The sequence below is a fragment of the Octopus sinensis genome, linkage group LG12 (genome assembly GCF_006345805.1).
Source record: "Octopus sinensis linkage group LG12, ASM634580v1, whole genome shotgun sequence".
Lineage (NCBI taxonomy): Eukaryota > Metazoa > Mollusca > Cephalopoda > Octopoda > Octopodidae > Octopus > Octopus sinensis.
Window position 1 is genome coordinate 29410663 of NC_043008.1, and position 27507 is coordinate 29438169.

The 27507-nt window shown below is 33.8% G+C and overlaps 1 protein-coding gene and 1 long non-coding RNA gene across 5 annotated transcripts in view; one reads left to right on the top strand and one right to left on the bottom strand.

Moving 5' to 3' along the window:
• LOC115217977 (protogenin A-like) overlaps positions 1 to 27507 on the top strand; it is a 1479291-nt gene that overhangs the window by 162311 nt on the left and 1289473 nt on the right. The window lies entirely within an intron of this gene.
• Positions 426 to 16105, bottom strand: LOC118765589. The gene is made up of 3 exons (XR_005001449.1): positions 15911 to 16105; positions 11211 to 11217; positions 426 to 437 (listed from the first exon to the last, which is right to left on the bottom strand). It is a non-coding gene; the product is annotated as an uncharacterized LOC118765589 (long non-coding RNA).

Genomic DNA, 27507 nt, shown 5'->3' on the forward strand with positions numbered 1-27507 from the left:
TGCTGGAAAGTAGTGTGAATTAAATAGTACTTTGTAAAATAGCTGTAAAAAGCAAAATCTGTTTCTGTTTTGTTTTGAATAGTTAAAAACCAATTGGGAACTATATTGCATAAGATACAGTGACGCTTATACATTTTTATTTCGGTTGTTCTTTTGTATATGTCTGTTGAACATTGAAAATATATCGTAATTCCGCTACAATTCATTCTGCTCTATCGTTGAGATGAATCTAGAAATTTTACCTGCAAAGAAGCTATCTCTGATAAATCATGACACAATGATGTATATATTAACGCCTAGGGAAAGTTGAAGTATGATAATTTGTAACTCATGAAGAGTGTTATACAATATTTGCAACAACGCTTTATCCAGCCAAGAGGTCAGATAAATTTTAGTGCCAAGAATTCAGATAAGTTTCCCTGTCTCACTCTTTCTCTCTCTCTCTCTCTCTCTCTCTCTCTCTCTCTCTCTCCATCTATCTATTTATCATCCTAGATAGATAGATAGATAGATAATAGATAGATAGATAGATAGATAGATAGATAGATAGATATATAGATAGATATATAGATAGACAGACAGATAGATAGATAAATAGATAGATAGATAGACACACGCATACATACAAAGATAGACATACAGACAGATATATATATATATATATATATATATATATATATATCGATAGATAGATAGACCATATACCACTCACTCACCCACACGCACACACTCGCGCTCACGTACACATATACGAGGTGCATTCAACATGTGTCAAACGGTATCTATTATTTCCCATGGCAATTAATGCCACGTCTGCAAAAACAATTGAGAAAGAGGTGACTCCACCCTTCCTGAGCAGGCGTGAGAATTTTCATGTAGGTAGGCTTCATCAATTCCCTTCAGTTTTGCCCTGAGTACATGTGTCTTGTGTACTCATCGGATTTTTATCTTCCTTGAACGTGTCGAAGTGAGATATTGTATCATGTTTTGCCAAAGACTTGTAATATTCAAGAAGACTGGTGATAACTTCCAGAATATTCACCAGCCCTACAGGATGATGACTCGGACTATACTTATATCGAGGAGTGGTACAACTGCTTGAGATATGGCTGCACCGTAGGCGAAACCGAGACACTAAGAGGAAGCCCATCCACACGTTGAAACGAGGAGCTTATTGAGAATGTCATTGAAAATCGCCATGGAAGAACGGGTAAGCAGCAATCAAATTGCAGGCGAAGTGGAAATACACTACACGTCTAGGCATAGGGGCCGGAAGCTAACGTGGTTTGCCTGCGCAAAATATTTACTGGTCGTTTCTACCCAAAGAATTTTGCCCACTCGGTGTTAGTTTCCACGGGAAAAAATAGAGTCGAACTCCTCCTGAACACACTATACATGCGCGCGCGCATGCACCATTCGCATGCACATACATACACATACATGTAAATATAAATGTGAGTTAGGTGGGGTATATTATCCAGGGTGATACCAATGTGGCTCTCTGGTATGTTCCAGGTTAATACATCCCTTAGTATTTATGTTGCAGTGGAAATACATGTAGGTCATAAAGGCTATAATAATATGGTGTATAGTATTGCAAAACAAGTGGAAGCTAATTTTGAGGATAAACAAGTCACCATATTCTATATCCTTAAAATTGTTGCTAATACTTATATATATATATATATGTGTGTGTGTGGTGTGTGTGTGTGTATTTGTGTGCTTCTGCGCGTTTGTGTGTTCATACATACACATTTATGCATATGTGTCTATGTAGGCCTGTGGATGTGGGTGTGTGCATCTGTGTATATACACACATACACATAGGGTGTGTGCTATTTGTGCGTGTATGTGTGTGTGTGTGTACGTATGTTTGTATGTATATACACAAATGTATAATTACAAAGATAGATATAGATATGTGCATTTCTAATTTTTAACTATAACTTTTCCGTGATGAATTAAGAAGATATAAAACGAAGGAAAATCAAAAGAAATATTTTATGTTGCAAAGGATATATCCATATATATATATATTTCATGCTTTATTGTATGCTTTTGTTCCATGATAGTAGGAGAATGTATACTTTAAAAAGGAATCGGGAAGTGAATATAGTTTAGTAGGGGTAACGTTCATGTTTCATTAACAAAATAACCTTCATACTACTAACATGTTATGAAAACTAAATAATGATTGCATGAATTATAACATTATCATAAATTACTTTATTATAATTAGCTTAAGCGAAACCGGCACTTATTCTGTCAACTGAAAAAAGTAGCAGAAACATTGAAAACGTTTTGCTACGTGTGTTTTAATATATGTTAAATCATTTGGAATATCCTTAATTGTAAAGTTTGTGTATTTATTTGTGAAGAGTGGTTTCTTTACAATGATACTATGTAATCATTAATCAATTCAAAGAGTCGTTAATAACGGCCGTAATGAATTGACACCTGTGTTTCAATTGTTACTTATTTCTATTTATGTATATTTTCACTGATCAGGAATTCATATCGACATAAGTGTATTTCGTTACTTAGTATTCTATTAGCAAAATATTTTGCTTCGTATTTTCTTTTAAATATTTGGATGAGAATTTTGCAAACGTAAACTTTTGATTACCATTGTAGGTATTTAGACGAGAGTTTTGATGCAATAATTTCATTTTTGTAAGGTACAGATTAAATGGAAACACCAGATCTGTACAAATACTGACATAATTTTCAAACATTATTTTACCTTCTAATCAGATAGGTGTTGTTGTGTACAGACACGTAGTTCCAGATTGAATAGGAATTTAAAATATCATTCTCATAGGTTCAGAATTTTTCCGATAAATGTCTGTAGTAAACAATTCATAATGAATGTTAAATCTTCAGAAATGGAATATGGCTGGCGGTCTGTGAGGATTGATTTTCCTTCAGGTGTTGAGCATTTATGATAGTTATCACGGACAACGTATGATATCAAATTTGAACCAATTCGTTCGGAGTCAGTCTCATATGCGCAGAAACGTCGAATAATAATGTCCCGTTTTGAAATGCACATTAATCCGCATTTCTTAAATGTATTGTTATTATACAACAAGCAGACATATTGTATAACCTAATCAAGCTGATCTATTGATCAAGTGAGAGTTATGGACATTTACATTTTCATATCATTATTGGAAAAATGGATATGTACGACATATTCTTCGTATACTGTCATTGATTATTCAAACTCACAAAAAGCATTTACAGGGGCTCCACCGCATGTAAACAGATGCAAAAGATATGGCGATGTTGCACAAAGCGCGTTTTAAAGAAATATGTTGTTGCTATGGTTATATTTGTATGATGCTGAGATCCGTCCTGGATTATTGATTTGTAGTTCAATAGAAATATATGTTGGGGAAATGCTGCAAATCTGCATTATTCCCATGCTGCAATATGACGGTCTTTCAGAATAAAAACATCTTTATGTAATAGAAAGTATAAAAGAATTTTCACAATTTTCAAATTAATAAAATACATTATTCCGAACGCTTTGCATTTAAAGCTTAAATATTTTTCATTAATTCAGCAATATTTTCTAAGAATATGGACGAGAGAAATTAAAATACTTACGTTTAACCGAAAATTTTAAAGACAGTAGTGTAAGTAGGCTATATGACGAAGGGAATATGTCTTAGAATATATTGGAATATATCTGCCGAATATAAAAAATACAGAAAAAATATTCTGAATATCTTCGTGATCGTGGTAATAATTAGCTTATAAAATCATGATAGAAACACGCGCACACACACGTATAAATATATACGTACATATACACACACACACACAGAGACACACACACACACACATATATATATATATATATATATTATATATATATATATATAATATATATACATATATATAAGTGCGCACACTCACAAACGCACACACACACACACATATATATATAATTTTTCAAACATATTTGCTGTTTCTTTCAACCTCTAGAATATTAGTTGACTGTCCGTTATCGGAACTGCGTTATTTTAGTATATTTATTTGTTTGTTTGTGCGCTTGTGACTGCGTCTATGTGTATGTATGTACGTATGACTGTGTATACCTGAGCTTGTCTGGCTGTATTGCCTATGCACCTGTCTATCTACATAGCTATCTGCTTACTTACATATAAATATACATAGTTATATATATATATATATATATATATATATATATATATATATATAATATATATATATATATATATATATATATATATATATATATATATATATATATATATATATATATATATATATATATGAATATATATATATGTGTGTGTGTATATATATATATACAGTGGAAATTAAAGAAAAACAAAGTACGAAGACGGGTGTATAAACCTGACGCTGAGGAAGGTGAGAAAGTATTTTACGTTTCGAGCATACACTCTTCAACTGAAAGGAGCACGAGAAGATATAGAGAGAGAATATTAAAAAATAACTTATGGATTTAGCCGTCAATCATGACGACTGGTTGAACAAAAGTAGTTAGATAGGAGAGCTAGGAAGAAGGGAGGATGATAATGTACTGGTGATACCAAAATGACGGTGCACGTGCATTTGAGTATGTGTGAGTATGTGTGCGTGTGGATAGCGGCTGGTGATTTTGACGTGTGGATGTGTGCGTCTGTAATGTGTAGGTGTGTGGTTGATGGTTGGGGTGCTTGGAAGTGGCCAGTGCTATTGTGTGCATATTTCCAAATATTTAATGGGATCTTGCGTAATTCCTATTGTCGGATGTGTTGCCTATGGATTATTGCATGTTGGCAGAGGGAATTATTTGTTTCGCCAATATAATTTTCGTAGAAGTTTGGGCAGGTAATGCACTATACGAAATTTTTCATTTTGCAGTTCATATCTGCATCTATTTGGAAAAGGAATCTTCTCTTGAAATGTATGTGGGAACAACATTCTACGTATTCAATGTTTTTGTTGCATGTTCCAGAATGAATGGATGACAATCAAATTCGCAGCCGAGAAACACTAAAAATAAGAACGCAAAAATAAGTTGAATATACTTATCTCAAGATTTGACACAATGTTCAGCAATTCAGATGAAACTGTGAATGATACGCATACAGAAGGTGCTTTAACAACAGAGACAAACAAGAATTGATATACGACAACAAAATCCCTTGAAACCACATCTCTGGAAGAAACTTCTTGATCAACGAAAACATGCATATTGGAAAAGCATTTGATGGAACAATATAGCCAACCCCTACCAGTTTTGGCAAAGTAAAGAAAATACAATCGGGCCCAGAAAATTTCTTATTAAAGAAATAAGAAGTGAATCACTAGAAGAGACAAAGATACGTACGAATTTATCTTTATGTCGACTATAAGCAGAAATCGCTTTTCTACAATCACGAAAGATACGACACGAAGAGAAAGTAAAAGCAACAGATGCAGTTATGCTTGCTGAAATTGCTGCGTGGAGTGACAATCAATGCCATGAAAAAGTGCAAAAACTATGGAAAGAAGACACAAAGCGGGAAGAAGAAAAATCCATAAAATGTGGGGAAAACAAGAGTTGTTCACTGAATAAGAAAAAAGCTATAACGAATTATGAAAACGAAACCACAACAACAATAAAATACGAGGAAAGCGAAAACAAGCATAGACACCAACACCAGAGGAAGCGCACTAAGGTAGCGAACCTCTAATTACCTAAGAACATACGCAGAAATTACCTCCATCTCAACCCAAGTACAGAGTAGAAATCCATCATCAACCCATAATTTCAAACACCGAAGATGGATAAGGACAAAATACATGAAAAACAAATAACATACAGACAACCACCAACCCGTAATATCATGTCTCCTACATGTAAGAAACAGGGGAAGAAAGAAAAATAAAATATAAACAACACAGGTATATAATATGAATAATAATCAACATGATAACTGAAGCAACCCACAATTTACAACCCATATATCCTGAATGGTGAAAAAAACCTGGAAGATGGGAAGGAAACAAAACCTAAACGAACGGAATTCCTATAAAAGATATGAACCATCCTCCCGCCTACATGGGAACCAGAATCCCGAAATCAGAAAATGGATACACACTAACACAATTCCTTTTTTAGGGAGAAAATACCAAAGTCACGCACTAGACCCTATAAAACACAAAATGTAAATGAACATACAGAACATATAGACCCGAAGATTATAAATTTGTCTAATAGAAACCTCATCAAGAATGAGATGAACCTCTTATTACAAGGTTTCAAGTTTACCCTAACAACCACCCCTAATCTCAATGAACTGAAATCTGCTATTGAACACTTCAACCGCCACCTACGACTTATAGAATTCTTCAGTAGTAAGGATTTAAATGATCACTCAACAGTCAGAAATAAATCACAATTCACTCCCTACAAGGGGAGAGACAAGTTTTTAGACGCGTATATAGACACGATTTCAAAACTTCTCCTAAATACCCGCAGAGGCAAACAAAACCTCCGTCAAGAAGAAAAAGAAGCGTTACAAACACTGAAGAATAACAACTCAGTCATACTAAAAGACGCTGATAAGCGAGGGGTGATAGTAATCATGCACAAGGACTGTTGTAAAGATAAAATATTGGGAATGTTAGCAAACCAAACCTACTACAAGGAACAACCAAAACACTCAGAAAAAATCAATGATGAAGAAAATTAACACACTTTAGACCTAGGAGCAATCAAACACTAGGTAGAGGAACAGAGAGGACTGAAAATGAACGCTTCAAGTCTGACTGGATCACGAAGGCCACACGCCTGGTATTAGAAGCAAATGGCTTTAGATTCGACGATGAAATATATCGACAGAAAGGGCACGGCTATGGGGACGCTGTTTGCACCCTCATATGCAAAGGTTATTTTGAAGAAAAAACTCTATGAGGAAGTAGAGTTTTGACCAGGAGTGGAAATGTTTCGTTGATGATTGCTTCGTCTCCTGAGATAGATCGAATGAAGATCTAAGTATATTTAAAAATATACTGAACACACTTCACCAATCCATCAAATTCACGACTGAATCCAGTTGCAATGAATTACCATTACTGAATATCCACATAAAAATACAGAACTCCACATTCACAACAAATATATATTACAAAGCATCCGACACACACCAACTTTTAAATTTCTACTCTTGCCCTCCATCACACATCAAAAGAAACATCTCATACAGCATGGCAAGACGCGTCAAACGACATCGGGCGATTAGGTTTCTCTTAGTGGTACCATTCTGAGGAAACCTACGTCTTTTTTCTACTGTCCTTTGGCACATCTGCAGCGCCTTATCACATTTTCTCCTTCCGTCTCCAACAGTTGTCTCAAAAATTAAGCGCTGTAGATTATATAGTAAATTAATGCATCTAATAAATATGAGCATCAAATACTAAATGCGTTGGTTGTAGTTCATGCAACAAAATTAATATTTACTAATGAACTTTTCTAAGGTCAAAAAACGTGCATCATACACCAGCCAACAAATACCCGCATGTCAATAAATTTATATACATAGAAATTGTATTAAATCGTTTTATGTTCGTAAGAATATGTTTCTGTATATAATTGCATAATTCAGCTTCTATTTTTGTAGAAACATTATATTAAATTCTTCAAATTTTAACGTATCTGATTATTTTTTCGTCTCAGTACATTGTAGGTTATTTCGCCACAGTATTTACCAAATATATGCAAATGCATTTATTATACGAGACATATTATTTGTATTTCTAACGAGGGCACTACATGTAATAGATAACAGTTTAGCGATTAGCATATTAATATAGTAGTAGTAGTAGTAGTAGTGGTGGTGGTGGTAGTAGTAGTAGTAGTAGTAGTAGTAGTAGTAGTAGTAGTAGTAGTAGTAGTAGTAGTAACAGCAGCAGCAGCAGTTGTAGTAGTAGTAGTAGTAGGAGGAGGAGGAGGAAGGAGGAAGAGGAGGGGGAGTAAGGGTAGTAGTAGTTGCATGATGTGTCTATCCGTATACTTTTCGTACTGAATTAAAATATCTATATTTTCGTGCAGTCGTCGATTTGTCTGATATTTAAAAGAAGATCATTTCTTATGAATCACACATGTAATCAAAAATTATATCCGAGACGCATATATATAGCTCATACCTTTTTTTCTGAAACAGTGTAAATATGATGCCACATTTATTAAATTGATCCTCATCTGTTTAAGGCGAATTCTCTTTTTTTTTCTATCTTATATTGATAAATATGCTAATAATTTATTGGTGGAAGGGTATAGATTTCGGTGGTGATGTTCGCAGATCAAGAGGGTGTGGGTTTGATCGTACATAATGCTTATAGACACGCGATGATGTGTTCCTTGTGCTTGTGTTAGTTGCTCGCAGACTAACTGAAGTATGAAGAAATATAAATGACTTCAATAGATTTTATGTATTTATTGCCGTCATTGGTGACTCTTGAAACATTTAATCTTGTCAGCAATGATATTTTCCTCATCTTTTAGATCATTAGTGCGATAAATATATATCCCTAAATATCTAAAGAAAAATATAAGCAAAACTGTGATTTTGGCGACAACACAAATCTGAAGCCAGAATATATGTTTTTGTGTGCGTCTGTGGGGGCAGGGTGTATATATATATATATATATATACGCAGGCACAAACACACATACACGCACACACACACATATATATATATTAATACACACTCACAAAAATATGTGACTAAAATTCCTGGCAGACACAAAGTAAGCACGCAGTATATATGTTCATTTTTACAATATGACCTAAAATAAAGATATAATTTTGTTTGAACATGCTGATTGTTATATATATATATATATATATATATATATATATATATATATATATATTGGGTTGTCCGGAAGTTCGTGCCGATTTTAAAGGAATGGAAATGGTCAATAAATACTTGCCATTACATTTTTAATCAACCAATTATGAAACATTTTGTTGCACAATGTATCTCCATATTTCCTTTAACTTGAAAATACCCTCTTCCCAGAATTGAGGTGGTTTCATGTTAAAGAATTCCTCAGGTATCGTTTTACGTCATCCAAGGAATTGAAATGTTTACCATTAAGTCTATTCTGCACAGACCTGACTATGTGGAAATCCAAAGGAGCAATATCTGGTGAATATGGATGGTGGGGTAACACATTCCAGCCGAGCTGTAGCAATTTTTGTCTGGTTCCCAAATCATCAAGTGCCGAAAAAGAACTTTCATTTCTTCTATTTTAAAGGGTAACAGAATTAACACAGGTTATAGGAACATAAATCTTCTTCCACGAAAATATAGCTTACCCTGTGCTCGAAATGGAGATTTAATATATATGTGTGTGCGTGTGTGTGTGTGTGTGTGTGTGTGTGTGTGTGTGGGTGTGAAGAATTCCACACTCTTCACAGAATTGATCAAGGATACCCCCATTGGATCCAAGATTGTAAATCTTGATGTAGTAAGTTTCTTCACCAAGGTCGGAACTGATGAAGCGTATCGGTGATTCAAGAATTTTTAGTGACGGACACCTATCTAAAAGATAGCACTAGTCTACTAATAGGAAATTTGATGGAAAATTTGATCTCCTGTGTAGAAACTACCTACAGAGGCATACAGAGGCATATCGACAGGATGATGCTTGTTTTAGCTATGTGTTCGTCATTATCACCAATAATAGCCACTATATACATGGAATACTTTGAGAATTTGGGTCTAGGACGAATGCCACTAAAGCCAATTCTATGACGTCGATGCATTGCTGACACTTTTATACTCTGGCCCCCACCAGAAAATGTCCAAGAATTGTTAGATCGTGTGAACTCAATATAGCTATCCATAGTTAGTCTGCTAGCATTCCTGGATGTATTAGTAACACTCACTAAGCATGGGTTCAGGACATCCGTATACCACAAGCCAAACTTCACTGCACGATACCTCAACTTCGATTCCCACCATCTATACTGAGTAAAGAGAGGGATTGCTCAGTGCCTAAAATATCGAATAAAGAATATAACGATCCTAACACACACCACGAAGAAATGATTTGAGGATTTGAGCTAAGTAACAACGTATTAAGCAACAGCTACCCGAAAAACATATTATCCATTCCAGTTACGAAAAGGAGAAAGGATGAAGCCCATAAACTGATCACATTCTCATTACCCTCTGTGAAAGGCCTTTCTGAAAACATACAGAAGTTATGCATTCCATATGACAGCAGGATGGTATTCAAATATATAATAACACTTCGCAGATATATCCTTCGCGTAAAACTATCAATAGAAGAAAATATGACCAAAGACTGCATGTATGCCATTCCATGCAATTGTGGTAGTTATACAAAGGTGAAACATGCCGCTCACTCAAAATAAGTGTAGAGGAACAGCGTAAAGCCGTGGCACGAGATATTTTAAAAATTGGGTATAACTGATCATGTATGGAAAAGGGGAGTACACATTCCCGTGTGGGATGAAGTTAAAATAATACGAAAACTAAAAGAGGCATCACATATGCGAGAACACAAAATAGACCTCCGAAGTAGACCTAGTGCAGGTATGAGTAGAATATGGAACCTTTATGAAGGAAGGACCCAAAGATATTAAGTTTCTATGCCCTAAAATTTCACTCAATAATTGACCCTACTAATCTCAAGATTGCGAGTTCAATTCCAGAAAGTACCTTGAATAAATAAACAATAAATAGATAAATAATGATAATAACAACAACAACAACATCGGCAAAAAGTAACGTAGGAGTGATTTGGGTTCAAAATTCTACCAAAACATGTTGAAGGCTCCATCAGGAGCGGAGTGAATCAGCTGAAACTCTGTGTAAGAACTAACAAGACGAGGGCACATATCCGTGCAATGTAAATAACGTAAATAATGTGTATATATATAAGAGCGCTCCGTCTGTTGCTACAAGGAGGGTGCCAGCTGATGCGATCAACAGAACCACTTGCTCATGAAATTAACGTGCAAGTGGCTGAGTACTCCACAAGCACTTGTAACTTTAACGTAGTTCTCAGGGAGATTCAGCGTAACATAGAGTGTGACAAGACAGGCCGTTTTGAAATGTCGGTACTACTCATTTTTGCCAGTTGAGTGGAATGGAGCAATGTGAAATAAAGTATCTTGCTCAAGGATACAAACCGCCGCCGGGAATTGAACTCACGACCTGACGATCGTGAGCCGATTGCCCTAACCAGTAAGCTAGTTTTTTTAGCATTTTCATTTTATGAAGACAATATTCAGGCAATATATATTTTATTTATATGTATTTTGAATGAAATGAGACGGATGATTGTAAGCACATAGTCTTACACATACAAATACAAGAGAGCACACAGACGTATGCGTGCTTCCTGATCTTCCTGTTATTTACTGTACACCTCGCATCTTTTGATATTCCCTTACTATCTATAACGTGGTTGTATGCATCATCCTATTTATATATTTCCAATTCTGTGATGTAGAGTATTACTTGTTTCTGTCTTAACTCAACGACACCTTTTAGTAGTGCTTCTCTGTGCGTCTCGTTTCAATTTTCCCTACATTTCACTGTCATACTTTGATGGACATTGTTACTTCTCTGTCTCGCCCCCACCCAATCTTTTTCTCTTCACACACTCTATATATTTCCGTCAATTTCCTACCATCTCTTGTAACATAATTTTAAGCAAATTAAAGAAAAGTCTAAAATGTAATTTAAAAAAAAACATCTAACTTCTCTGATGCTAAGAAGAAAATGAATAATAGTCATATTTCTTCATTCCTTCTGCACATGTTTTACGATTCTGAATATCTGAAACATTTTCAGTTCAGAATCTTTAAGTGCCTCAATGCAGCGAACATACATAACGAGAATTTAAGTTATGAAATTAGAACAAATGCGTAAATACACACTTACAGCACATGAACAAGCACACACACGTGCCGACATATACAGATACAAATGTACAAAAAAAAAATATATATATATATATATATGTGTGTGTGTGTGTGTGTGTGTGTGTGTGTGTGTGTGTTATATATATATAAAATTAAAATGAGGATGAAAAATTGGATATTAATTTGATAACATTAATTTAACACCAGTGGTGCAGCATATAAAAAAAATGAGATTCAGTAAATAGTATTACATACATGAAAAATAGCCACAAGTGTAATAGGTAGAACCGAATGCATTTTCGACCTCGTGTTGATGTCTGGCGTGTAGTTCTGCAAATTATAATTGTATAGACGGCCGTACTGAAGATCTACAGAAAAATTATGTAAGTAAAATTACGTAATTTGTTGATAGTGAAACATCTGTTTATGATTAGTCTATATTTTTGTTACTTTTTATTTGTCTTGCTTGCTTACGTTTCTAGAGTTCACAAAATTTTCTAGAGAACAATTCTTCGTGGTTAAGACCATAGCGAATCTTCTTCTAGCATAAGGGTTTCCACATAGTGGTAAAATTCCCTCGCATATGTGCATATATATATATATATATATATATATATATATATATGTATGTGTGTGTGTGTGTGTATGTATGTATGTATGTATATGTATATCTTGTATGTAGAGGGGAAATGTAAGCCAATATTAATTAGCTCATATTGATCTTGAAACTTAGTGTTAACGGTTAGTAGAGTGCAAAGATTTGTCTCATTCTTCACAAATTATTCATCCACGTGTTTTCGACCTCGCTGAGTTTTAGAATATTAATTAAGATCTCTGAAGCACGATTTGCACCTTGTCCGAAACATACGCTCTAAAACCATTTAGTACATTCAAGAGGCCTTTTTAAACACAAATTACTCAGTTCCTTTCTACTGTCATCTATGTAAGAAATTAATGTTTCTCTAATATGCACAGTAACAACAGCGGAAAATGGCAGTCATTCACCAAACATTTTGAAATATGCTTCATTACACCGGATATGTAAGGACTCCGGCTCTGAATTACAACGGAATGTAATTTAACAGCGTTAATTTGTCGGTCACTTACTTAAGAAGTTGACACAAAAATTAGAAATGACTGTATTTTCTATCTTAGGCAAAAGTAGGAAAGGAAATAGAAATATACTTCACACTTTTGATTAAATGCAAAATAATTGTTGATGCAGACCATGTGAAATGAATAAAGTCAGTGAAGGAAATAGACATGTGAAATGAACAAACTTTGTACTCAGTGATTCGAAAGTTTAATCCGTCATTCGCAATTTCTAATAGTATTTTATAGAAACCGATTTCAATTCCAATATGAAGAATGCTTCTAATTTTACTGAGTTCATTTTAAAAAAATGTTCTCACACTCCCTCATGTTACATCCGAAGAGGTAATTATTTTAATCACTTCATCTCTTCTGAATTAAATAATGCGTGAAACAACACATAGTACTAAATGAATTCACTAGCTATGTGCATTATATATTGGTGAAATATTGTTAAATTCAAATGGGAATGTAATTTAATAACGATTCTAACATGCTGCTTTAGTAGAGTGTCATGCGGTAAATTAACACAAATCAGCATATACGAATATGTATCATTCTCATGATAAACGGTATTCTTAATATATTTTAACTTTTTTCCTGTTAAGAAAAAAAAACATTCTATAGACATGAGAAAAGGTGAAACGTGGGATTGCTAGAATATAGAGCAGTTTAATTGCATATCAAGTGTTCCCTTCACTACACCATCGCCTGATACTTTCTCAAAATAACTATTCTTTCGTAAGGTCAATTCTGCTGCAGCATTTAAGCAGCAAGCAGTATCGAAGGAAAATCGATATCTGGCATTCTATGGTTAGCCTTTACCATTCTTTGTTGACTTTTCATTGAAGTATTCAGTTTGAAGAAGCAGAAGCCAATCTGATATTCAGGCGAGAGGCTACTATCTCCATTCAAAGAACAAAATCTATCAGTCTCTTCAACGAATTTCTCCAATTTGTATAAACACACATCAAAAGATATTTTTGGCAGATGTTTGTTTCCTTGAATCTCTCATAAAAGCTTGATTTTTTTGCGTCTAATAATGGAAGTTATTCAAAACCAAAAACAAAAATTAATGTATTCCTAATAAATGGTGTCCTTAAAATGGTTTAGTGCAATTCCATTTTAGATTTTCGAATAGTAAGCAAAATTAATTTAATCTGCCTCATAGATTTGGTTTGTACTAATTTGACAATTTTATAATAAGATGGCTGTCTTTGATTTGGCAATAAACAAAAATCTGACTATGTGTTCTTTCTTCAGATATTTTTGTTCCTTGAAACCAATATTCTTGTAAAAGAGATATAATCGTCGTTTTGCATATGAAATTAAAGGGACCAGCATAAAGTTATTAATTTAGCTACAGTTGATGCGAAGATATTTTGGTAATCGAATATAATTCTAGTTAGTGCGTTTCAATACTGAGATAGATTGATTTCATTTTGGGCTATCCTGATTAATAATGGACGTTTATTATATACCATATTATGAAATAAAGAGTCTAGACTGAAGTGAAAAGGAACTACTGTAAGAAGAACTACTACATTTCTTAATAAACAAGTGAAACGACAATCATAGCGTTACCAGAGAGAAAGTATGGATTACAACACTACTTGATACAAGGAAGCATATAATTTTGATTTAACGCTATGAGAACAATATATAGACATCGTGAACATTGTAAATTTCGTTTTAAAAGTATTATATAGGAAGGAACCATATTACAAAAGAATGAATTGTTGGACAGGCTTTTCTGCAGCAATTGATTTTATTGAAACAGTCCCAAAATTTTACATAAAGAAATCAGCATGCAGTTTACGAGTACCATTGAGATTTCATTTCTATAGTTGTGAACTATAACCTAATTCTTATACTAAAGAATTAAGCATGTCAATTTTATATCAATTTTACTTTGCAACTAACATTGCATAACTTGACAGCAAATTACTTTTATCCACACACATCAAAGACTGGAATTACAGGAGAACAAATAGTTCTTTAATTTGATTGATTATGCGCTGGTAGTTAGTTATCAACGTTTTATCAAGTACTGTAGTATGGTTTTCCAACAGAGACGAAGATACTATGTATGGCTCTCATCGATCAGATATTGGAGTATAGGCTTTGTCACTATTGATACATTTTATGCATTTCATAGCATTACACAACACGTAAAATTGCTTCATAACTTTAGCGTAATATTTGAAACACAATTACATAAAATATTCAGTATAAACAGTAACAAGAAAACTCTGTCAGGTAACAGACTTTGAATAGGAAATGTTTCTAGGGTAAATTCGAATGGAGTAAATTCCTAAATAGTTTTGCTTATATTTTTAATGATAATATAACCAGGTAGCTGAACTGTGACAGATTCGATGTTATATATATGATATATATATTTCTTTTGCCCTTGTTTATAAGTTGTTTATAAATTTAACCTTTAAAGGTATTTTAATATGCTACCACATTTAGATGATTTTTTTTCTGTAAAAAAATTCATCCTATAATGGTAGTATATATATATATATATATATTGTTGTTGTTGGCATCCTTTTTTTCTCGAGAAACAATGGAGTTGCATATAAAATAATCTAGTCAGGCTTTTACATTTCATGTCCTAAAACATTTCCTGCTGTGGCTGTGCAGTCCTATACCGTACAAGCACTCCCTTTGGCAGGTGCCGCAAATGTAGCTAAGACATTTCCTGGCTGGTTATAATGTCATAGTTTCTTGTTGACGTCTTTTCTTGTCTTTCCATTTCTCCTCTCTCTCTCTGTCGCTCCTTTGTATTCTCTCTTTTACGGTACGTCACCAATCTCCAGTTGCTAATATTGAAGTTGCAGGCATTCATGTCCCTTAAGCAAACATCCTTGTATCGTAAGAACCGTCTTCCCACAGACCTAGTGCCCCTAGCAAGCTCTCCGTAGAGTATGTCCTTGGAGATTCTGCCATCTTCCATACGGCTAACATGTACAAGCAATCTCATACGTCTTTGGGTGAGGAGTGCAAACGTGCTTGGTATTCTTGCTTGCTTGAGGAAATCTTTCTTGGGAACATGATTCTGCCATTTGATGCGAAGAATTTTCCGGAGGCAGCGCAGGTGAAAGATATTTAGACGACGCTCTTAGCGTGTGTATGGCGTCCAACTCTCACTTCCATACAGTAGAGTGCTAAGTACACATGCGTGGTAAATCTTCATTTTTGTGGTCTTGGTCAGCTTATTGTTTTCCCATGCCCGTTTGGAGAGTTGGGCCATCACAGCAGCTGCTTTGCCAATACTTATGTTGAGCTCAGCATCAATATATGGATAGGTTGTAGGTGACGGTAGAGCCAAGATAGGTAAACACATTCACCTCATATAAACTGTGGTCTCCAATATGTATGTTTGGGATGTCCGATGTAGCGTGACCCATGATATTGGTTTTCTTGAGGCTTATAACTAAGCCAAAGTCGTTATATGCTTGCTCAAAATAGTTGATGAGCCATTGTAGGGTTTCTTCTGTGTGTGATACCAGAGCGACATCATCAGCAAATAGCATCTCCTTGATCAGGACGCTTCTGATTTTGGTCTTGGCACGCAAGCGCGAGAGATTGAAGTGTTTTCCGTCACTTCTACTGTGCAGAAACACTCCATCATCTGATGTTTGAAAGGCATGTGAGAGCAGCAGCGAGAAGATGCCAAATAATGTAGGAGCAAGGACACAACCTTGCTTTACCCCGTTTTTCATTTGGAAGGCGGCTGATGTTGAACCATTGTGCTGTATGGTGCCTTGCATATCATCATAGAAAGTTTTGATGATCAACAGCAGCTTTGGTGGAAATCCGATTTTTTGGAGCAGGATGAAGAGGCCTTTTCTACTTACCTAGTATATATATATCAATATCTATAAATCTGAAATGCGAAAAGTTTGTTTGTCTGGTTTTGGCATTGGAACGGCTTAAAGGGCACTAGATCCCGTCGGATTGACTCCAAAATTTGCAGAGACATGTAAAAGGAGGTGAGGATATGAGTGGGCTAGAAATCGCTATCTTAAACGGTGTGGTTACTAGGGCAAAAATCGTACACTTTGATAAGTCTCCTCTCATTCTCTTATCTGCATGTCTTCCTCCGTCTCTCTCTCTGTTTCCTCCTTTCCCATCACTTTCTCTCTATAAGGACGTTTGACAAATGCTACTATCTTTCCCTGCCGCCTTCGCCAGCGCTGTCACTCTTTATACCACAACCTCCCCCTCTCTCTCTCTTTGTACGTCTGTCAGCATTTATAGAGAATTTTATTATCGCCACAACCACCACGCAATCATAAAAATAAATATGAATCAGATATTTATTGGGTTAATTTATATATATGTGTGTGTGTCTGTATCTATATATAAATATGTATATATACAAAGTGTATATATCTGTATGTATATATATATATAATTTGTATACATTTGTATATATAATGCGTACACACACATACATATATATATAATGCGTTTATATGTACATATATATATTTAATGCGTTTATATATATATATATATATATATATATGTATATATATATATATATATATATATATATATATATATATATATATATATTATGTGTGCATTATGTGGTCGGTTGAGCTGAACATATGCACACTTATGTTAAAAGTACTGGCGAGTTTGCATGGCAACTATTATTTTCCTCAAATGAAAGGTGTGACCTATAGGACAAAATTCCTCATCTTTTAAAATGTGGCACGATTACACCCGAATGAAATCGGCTTATATTAACCAAACAAGTAGAACAATGAAAAACTATGCCAATTTAATCCCAAGTAAGGTCGGGTATCTCTGTAGGTCTACTACATATTTGTGAAAAGGGCAGACCTAGTCTCACAAGCTGTTTTACAGGCGAAAGTGTTAGTAAATATAGTAGGATTCAGTTGAAAATTTGCACACCTATGTTAAAAGTCCCGGCGTGTTTGCACGGCAACTTTGAGTTTGCTCAATTGAAAGGTATGGCCTCTAGGGCAAAATTCCTCATCTTTAAAGTGTTTCCCGCATAGACAAGAATGAAATCGAGTTATAATACCGAAACAAATAAAACAATGATAAACTATTTTAATCCAGGGCAAGACCGGGTTTCTCTGCTATCTATATATATAAAAGAGGCTTTGGGCCAAAATTGTGTGCACGTTTTGCTACGTCAGAGGTTTGCAGCCACACCAGTGGTCAGATCGAGCTGAAAATTGACACAGGCATAGAAGGCGTGATGTGGCAGAGTTGAGTAGGTTAAAACCCACCATCTGGAAAGATGCGGTTGCTATGGTGAGAAGATTCAAGGGGGCTCTAAGCCCCTCCAGATTGGCGCGATTGGCGTTCAATCCTATCTATAAAATGAAGAAGGCGAACGTAGACACATATTGGATTTTTATGTAAAAGGGGTTTAAATGGGGCTGAAAGGGGATTCAAATTTACAGGAGGTGGTAACTTCAAGGGGGGAAATTGATTGGGAGACGTTTTGTGGCGCTAAAGTGGTTGTTTTGGTGTGAAAACTGGGATTTTATTGATTTGGGGCGACACTTGGTGGTCTAGATCGGACACATTTTGCCCGATTTCAATCAAATTTTCAACATGGTAAAGTGGAAGCAGATTTGTAATTTAAACTCGGAAATCTATTTTTTTATAATGGCAGAGAGATAGATAGAGAAAGATAAAGAGTTAGAGAAAGTGAGGTAAAGTCCGAGAGAAAGGAATAGTAAGAGAGTGGAAGATGAGAGTGGAGAATGTGGCGATAAGAAACAGAAAGTAACAAACACAACCTCACCCGCGCGTATAAAGCGGGTCACCTTAAGCTAGTATATATATATATATATATATATATATATATATATATATATATATATATATATACTTTATTTTAAGCAGCAGAAAATTCACAAAATCTGTTACTCTGAGTTTCTCGTTGCCGTTCATCAGACAGTTCTTGCTAGAACTGTCTGATGAACGCAACGAGAAACTCAGAGTAACAGATTTTGTTGAATTTTCTGCTGCTTAAAATAAAGCATATTACTCTACCACTGGTATTGAGTACTCTTTTTTCCACCTTGTTTCACATTTATGTGTTTACTCCGGTATATATATATATATATATATATATATATATATATATATACAAGTCCTAGTATAGGACAAAATAAACTGATCAGATTCTTCTAATCACCGATGTAGCTAGATAAATATATTGGCCGATTCACACTAATGATGTACGCCCATATGATAAAATGGTAAACTTGCTAACGAATCTTTTAACATATATGCATATTTTATTGGTAAAAAAGTAATTTCCTCCATTCACATTTATAAACTTAGGTTATCCGCTCATACATTTTCAGATATTTTTTCCGGTATGTGCAATATTGCGGTATTCCATATTAAGCGATGATCAGAACAACAAGCAAGCGATAAAACGATGTTTTTTATGCATGTAGGCGCTCTACCACAAACAAGCACATATTGACTACCATATATACCATCAAACCTCTCTCAAACATATTTAACGATTTGATGCATATATATGTACATATGTATATGTTTGTGTATTTATATATATACATGCATATATATATATATGTATATGCATATATATATATATATATATATATATATATATATATATATATATATATATATATATATATATATGTATGTATATGTATATATATATATATATGTATGTATATATATATTATATATATATATTATATATATATATATATATATGCGTGTATGTGTGCATGTATATACTTGTGTACATGTGTGTATTACACAAGTATACACAGATACCTTCTGTTACCTCACAAATTTCTTAATTTCAGCAACGCCAGGACACTGAATTCTAGTTTTACTTCAATATAATTATCAGGAACAGCACACGAAACTCCATATTTATCTTTACATTTTAAAATATTAACCGTATAACTAGTCATATATAACTAATTGAAGATATACGTCTATATTTCTGGAGGGCATTCATAGAGGCACAGAAAGGTTTAAATAATAGTTGAAACGTTACAATACCGAATGCACTGTTATGTTTCAGCGTGTAACTAAAATAAATATCAGCTAGTTAATAAAGCAGATAAAATCAAATAAGATTTTCTAGATTATTGTCGAGTTTCATGCACGCATGTTTCAAATTTATATTCACATGTATAGTCACATACATATGGATGAGTGAACAGTAAGGTGATCTCACCAACTGACGAATAATTTAATTGAGCCCTTTAGCAAAGCTATTATTTAATCCATTATAACAGGGTCGTAAATATAGGCTTTAGTTGATTATCGGTAACACAGATTTCTTACTAAGAATTATTAATATTGGTTTTTGTATTGAAATGGTATATTTTTTTGTTTCCCAATCCTCTCTTATTTCAAGATATTTGGTAAAGATATTGGCAAATTTATCGATATAGAAATATTATGTATTCTCGGCTTACATGTGAGTATACGTTATTTTAAATAAGAATTATGTTATATGATTTGATCCGACCACAGATTATAGCGAACATACAAGATAAGAACAGTAGCATGCTCTATAGTACAGTTGTTTCTACAGACTGTTTATTACTAGAAACCCTGTTGCTTTGAATGTGTTAGAGGGGAAAAAAACTTCTAGTTTAATTTGTTTTCATAAAGCTTCCATCAAAGCATAACAATATTGATTTCTGAATTTGTCACCATGCCAAAAACGGATACGCTAAATGAAATAAATTTCAATCTGTACAGTATATAACCGCTTGTTGTTAAATACACTTCAATTGGGATTAAAAACCAACTGCAGAGATCTTCTTACTGTGTTCTTAAAAATTATTTCGCTGGCCGGCTCCAAAATAGGTTTGATATATATATATATATATATATATAGATAGATAGATAGATAGATAGATAGATAGATAGATAGATAGATAGATAGATATACACACATACATGCACACACACACACATGTATATATATATATATATATATACATATGGGTGAAGCATGAGAATTTTTTCTGAAAATCATTAGTTATGTTATTCTAATATGACAAGAAACGCTATACGGGATTTTTTTTTTCATTTTTGATTTTATTTTCTTTTTGACGAATTATGTTATATGACGCTTTTTCTTATGGGTACCAGTAAAATTAAAGTGTATTTAAATAACATGGCTTCTGTGTACCGCTGTTACAAGTGTGGATCACCGGTTTTATATCGTGTGCGTTATATATCATAAGGTAAATATGCCTGTGTTCGTGTGTCTACGTATATATATATATATATATATATATATATATATATATATATATATATGAGTGTGAATGTGTTTACTTATTTGTAAAAATGTGTTTCACTGCTGCCATCATATAACCACGATGACAACTTCACAGACACTAATAATAACGACCCATTACCCTGTAGCTGCGGTATAAGAATTTACTAGGCGTAAAGCATTACGTTGGCATCTATGTTCAAATGTTCCTCTCACTAAGGCAGAAACTTGCATACATTTTAATCACCTCATCAACCCTGAAATTTCATCTCACAAAACTAACTACGGCATCCGAATTTAGTTCAAAAATTTGCAACATATCAAATCCCCACAATATGTACACTACCGCAATCACTCGGATTGGGAAATTTAAAAATAAAGGAATATAAGATTATACACAATATCTGTGTTGAATTGATGACTGGAGTCACAAATATGTACAATATAATAGTGCTTGCTGTTAAATATACTTCATTTTGAATTAAAAAGTAACTCCAGAGCTGTGTTTACAAATTATATGGCTGATCAGTCCCAAAATATTTTCGATATATAAATATATATATATATATATATATATATATATATATATATATATATATATATATTATATATATATATATATATATTATATATATATATATATATATATATATATATATATATATATATATATATATAAATATATATATATATATATATATATATAGATAGATAGATAGATAGATGATAGATAGATAGATAGATAGATATAGATAGATAGATAGATAGATAGATAGATAGATAGATAGATAGATAAATAAATTAATCTCAAATTTACTTTTTGTATATAAGACAATGGGAGGCATTGATCTTTGAGTCCATTAGCAACATTTCAATGATCACCCTCTGTTACAATTTATTACTGCCATCCATTTAAAGATCCTAGTTTATAAAATGATTAAGTCCTCTTAGGTAAGTACCCTGCCTGTGTCATAATGAAATATACTATGTCTTTTTTTTATCATGCGCTGTTCTATTATATTATCCATCATATACGCGTAAGAAATAAAAGAAAAGGTGAACAATTCGGACACGATTTTACTTGTTATTGGTTAGATATTTCCCGAGAAAAAAAAAGAAAGAAAAATGGAAAAAGTAATTATTTAGTCAAGAATTACACGATGTATTCACTAGAAATAAATACACATAAAAACAATGCAAATGTCAAAAACAAATGAAATCACATTAAATTAATTGATTTTTTCAAATTCTGTGTATGCTAGAAATATTTGATTTCACTTGAATAGTTTTGTGGGAAAGATCAGAATAAAAGCAGCTAGAACCGGTAATAATAAGAATAGTAAACACAACAACAACAGCAATATCAAGAATAGTAGCAACAGCTTCAACAACAAATAAAAAACTTCAGCAATTTTCTTGTAACACATAGTCAGACGGCAATCTTCGATATATTTTCTGTCTAGGGAGATATGAAAATTAAAAGATATTAATGCAGAAACCATGTCAGAATGATACATAAAAAAAATGTGAAAACTTAAAAAAAGAAATAAGTAAATTTAAAATAACATAATTACAAATAAACATCAACAGGAAAAATATAAAATCTTGCTACGAAAATAAAACGTAAAACATCTAAGAAAAAAGAAAGCATTTCTGTATCTCTCAGGAAGTGGTTTTCTTCGTCAGCATCTCATTTGCAAATGGACCAAAGAAAAAACAGATGAACAGATAGCGTGATATCAATGGATTTTCTCTCACTAAGAACTTCAGTTCCTATCTCTGATCCTCTCCATTTTCCCTACTTCTACTTTATTCTGTTGCACTCCGTAAAAGTTTTCGTCTGCTACTTTTTTACCTTCACAACCATTTTCAGTTGGATATTGTCCCTCAGATTTACAGCTTTGCAGCATTCTCTCTCAACATTTATATCGATCATCACATCTTTCAATTATTCCATATTGTGTACTTCATATAGGCCCCAACATAAAAGAAATGTTTTCCCCATCATCCCGTTCGGATATGTTCACAGCTATACTCACTTACCTATTCTCTCTTAACCCTCCCTTTCTCTCTCTCTCCCTCTCTCTCCCTCTCTCTCTCTCTCTTTACCTCATTTCTCTTTCATTTTATCAGATTTTCCTTCTTTTATAAGGCAAATTTCATTTACTCTACTCATCAAAAAAAAGCGTTGAAGAGCAGGGAATTATATATTTTTAGACAGCCTTTCTTTTTTAGCTACTGTCATCTTTATCATATTGAGAAAATGGCTCTAATATCCATAAAACATTTATTCACGCACTTATGGCAGCGCGTTCGACCTTTTACAATATTCGTATCCTCGCAGTCTCAGTCATCTTATTTTCCATTCGGCTATCAACTGGATGCCTTCTTTTTCCCCCTCCCTCTTTAACATTTCATTGTTTATCTCTGTAATCACTGTTCTGTTTCTCTGCCACTTTTATGCTGAATGGGATATAATATTGTCCCATTTCATGACATTTTTCCACCTTTGCTCGTTCATTTGCTATTATCACTATTCATTTGCTCCTTTTGTCAGTTTTGTCGGAATCTATCTTTCTCTATTTTTTATGTTTGTTTTACTACTTATAATTTCGATAAACATTTGTTTTTCGTTTTACATAGATCTTGTATGTTTAGTACGAAATTTTTGTTTTCTTTCTGAATTTCTATCTTTTTTTTAACATCTAGATTTTCCTTCATTTTGACAATTACTCCTCTGACACTGACGTCCTGTGTACATATCTATTATTCTGTCATAAAAGTGCATCTCCTTTCCGTCTCATTTTCTATTTGTATTTCCTTTAATTTGCACGCTCTGAGATAATTCTTTCTTGTTCTCATTCGTTCTACAAGTATCTCTGTTGATTTCCCAATAAATCACATCCTAACTTCCTATTAAAATTCTTAATCCAATTCCTAATTTTAGTTACTTATATAAGACCGAAGCATATAGAAAAGTTTACATTACAGAGTTAGAGTTTCATTTTCCCTTATGTTTCCATTCAAATTGCACCGTTGTTTTACTTTCGTCTCTTAAGCTTATATAGATTCTCTGATATCACCTAATATAACTATATAACTCTAAGTAACTTCTGAAATAACTTCGAAACTTCGCATAGAAATATTTGTTGAATAATAGATATGCATGGTCCATTTTCATTCCCTAAAAGGAATTTGAAATAAATACAAACTATTATAGCTCTATGAGCTTTTGATAATGAATTATTGATTAATAATCTTTTTAATATATACACCGGTAATATGCGCCTTATGTGTGATAGATACACACATATATATGCAACTCACACGCGCATATACAACATTTCTTTTACATGCGCATACCGCATACACATCTGTGTGTGCATGTATAAGTATGTGTGCGCATGTATACGTATGTGTATGCATGTACAAGTATGTGTGCGCGTGTGTATGTATGTATATAACTGTTTTGGGGTGTTCATTATTCATAAACCATACATCAGTTTACCTGATTTACCAGCCGTTGATTCGCAACTATTGTCGAAAAAAATCGTATATTGAGTAAGACATTTCCGACCGAAACACGAGCAAAACTCACCAACTGCAGTAACTTTAAACTCAAATATGAAGCCTTGTGCTTCTTCTACTTCCAGATCAAACTCTACAGAAAACAATACGCCCAGCAAACGCCTGATTCAGTAAAATTGTAGTAAGATCAGAAATGCCATGCCTGAAGATTTGCATATAAAACATATATCATACTACAGCTTGGTATCAAAATATCTATGGATATTTTGGGCTTATTTATTCAATTTTTGTTTTTACCATCATATACTATCATTGAGACAAAAGGGCAGCGAGCAATCCACATTATTAGCCTAATCCACATAATTATCACACCTGGAAACTACCGATTATGGGCCGGAATATATGTTGAAATATTATTATCATTATCTGTCACACATTAGATCACGTCAGATATCTTCACATTTGAACTAGCTAGTGTTTTGCACACAAAGTGATTTCTATATTTACAAAACATCGCTTTGTAAATCTGTGCATATACTGCTTGTAAATTTGTACAAAAAATGTGAATAGGAATCGAGTACATTTTGGATTGATTCTTCTTAACAAATAGAGCATATACAGCATGTATTGACATTTTGTTTTCCTTTGTGGACACGCACACGCACAAAAATTGCTTTCTAGGAGAAAGAGTACAATGAGAAAGAGTATGGAAGATATCGTGAAGTTGGAAGTGCCTTCTTTTGATATAATTAGAGGAACTAACACCTATAATCTGCATATGCCACCCGTATCGGAATATATGTTCCACGTACAAAGCTAATTGCTCTCAAATCACTATAATTCTGTGTTCCACACATGTCGACATATAAGAAGCAGACGGGGAGTATGTTCACGATCTGCTGTCGCTAGATTACCCCTATGTCAACGTGACCGTAACTGATTAACGAGACAGAAGCTATTTTATGGCATCCCATTTGTTAGGTATTGATGCCAGTGTCTTCGATGATAATGGGACATTAATATCTCACCTGCAGGCCATTTATGTCCGCATATAGTAAACGTGCACTGGTTTTTGTTTGCAGTTGTTTAAGCATTCCTTACTTAAATTACGGATGATTTTTCGAATACAACAAAAATCATGAATTCCATCAGTATGCAGCAAAACATATACATTGATATATGCTAAATTGTCGTGCTCTTTATTGCACGTGACTTCATTCAATATATCTCATTTGTCAATACTGATATATTTAGTAATTAACATATGATGTATCGTGTAATATATTCTGTAAGTTTGAAATTAACTTCGTTTAATCCGATCTGTCACGGAAAGTTGTTGATCTGAAGTAGTTGGTGATGCACAACATAAATGCAAATATGACACATTCATACATTTAAACAGATATATGGTACTCAAAGGATTAAGCAAATATACAAATATATTTAATTTAGAATATTAGAATAAAAAGATATAGAAATATAAAGAAAATATTAGGAAATACAGGAAATTAGGTATGAAAGACATGAGAAAGTATTGTGATTCGCTTAAGTTTTGTACAAATCTAGATAAGTTCCTATATAAAAGTATTATCGCAGATTTTAAAGGAGCATCTTTAAAATGGTATAAGGTATTTGAATTCTTTAATAAATATTATTGTTTCTTACGTCTGCCTATTTTGCAGGTGTTGGCAAACAGATGGATATATATTGTAAAAAATGCTAGATTTCTGATTACATAGTTTGATCTATATATCAGAGACCATGCTGTACAATATATTGCATTTCCTCCTAAGTTTAAGCTTTCAGTTCAAAAAGGATTGTTGTGATTTCTTGCTGTTTACGTGACACTATAGGAATTGCGGGCTGCTCTTCGATGAGGTAAGCCTACTATAAATAAATGAGATTTCCCATATCGTTATTGTGCAATCGTTATTGTGCAATGAACACGATAAGTGAGAGCATTAATAATGTATTGACATAATTCGAAAAAATTCTTCAAACATCACTAGCGCTGACGATTACTATTGCATGGATTATATCGATTATTACTATTGCATGGATTATATCGATATTATGCTATAGTAATTATATACTGTGGCTGGAAGATCTACTTTTGTATCTTTCATATATTGTTCACTTTTAAGTACAAATGAGAATGAATTCATTCTCCAGTTAATTATCTTTTGTTATCTGTTGTTACTTCAGCACATTCATTTACATTCGTTTTCACACAAGCACATACGCAGACACGCACACACGCACATACACACGCACACACACACGAACACACACACACACATACACACCACAAAAAGCGGACGCGTTGTCGTCACCGTTTGTACGCACGTTGACCACATTCCCGTTGCAATCAATCGCAGCGGCAGAGAGCGCGGGACCGAAGTTGGCTCACTCAGTTAATCGGTAGGCTCTTTCTGCGAAAGTGCGTCCGGTAAGCCACATGCCCCTTCCCGACGCATCGCTGCCGAATCCAGCTCCTTACCTTGACCTGCTATAGCACCCAGAGCGACCCGATGCGCAGACGTTGAATCGGAAACCATTTTGCTCGGCAAACTCTCATTTACACCGCCCAACACGGGACGGCGGACATGTACGACCGGCTGTCACCGGATTATCCACGCGCGCTTGCACACCTTAGCTGTCAGG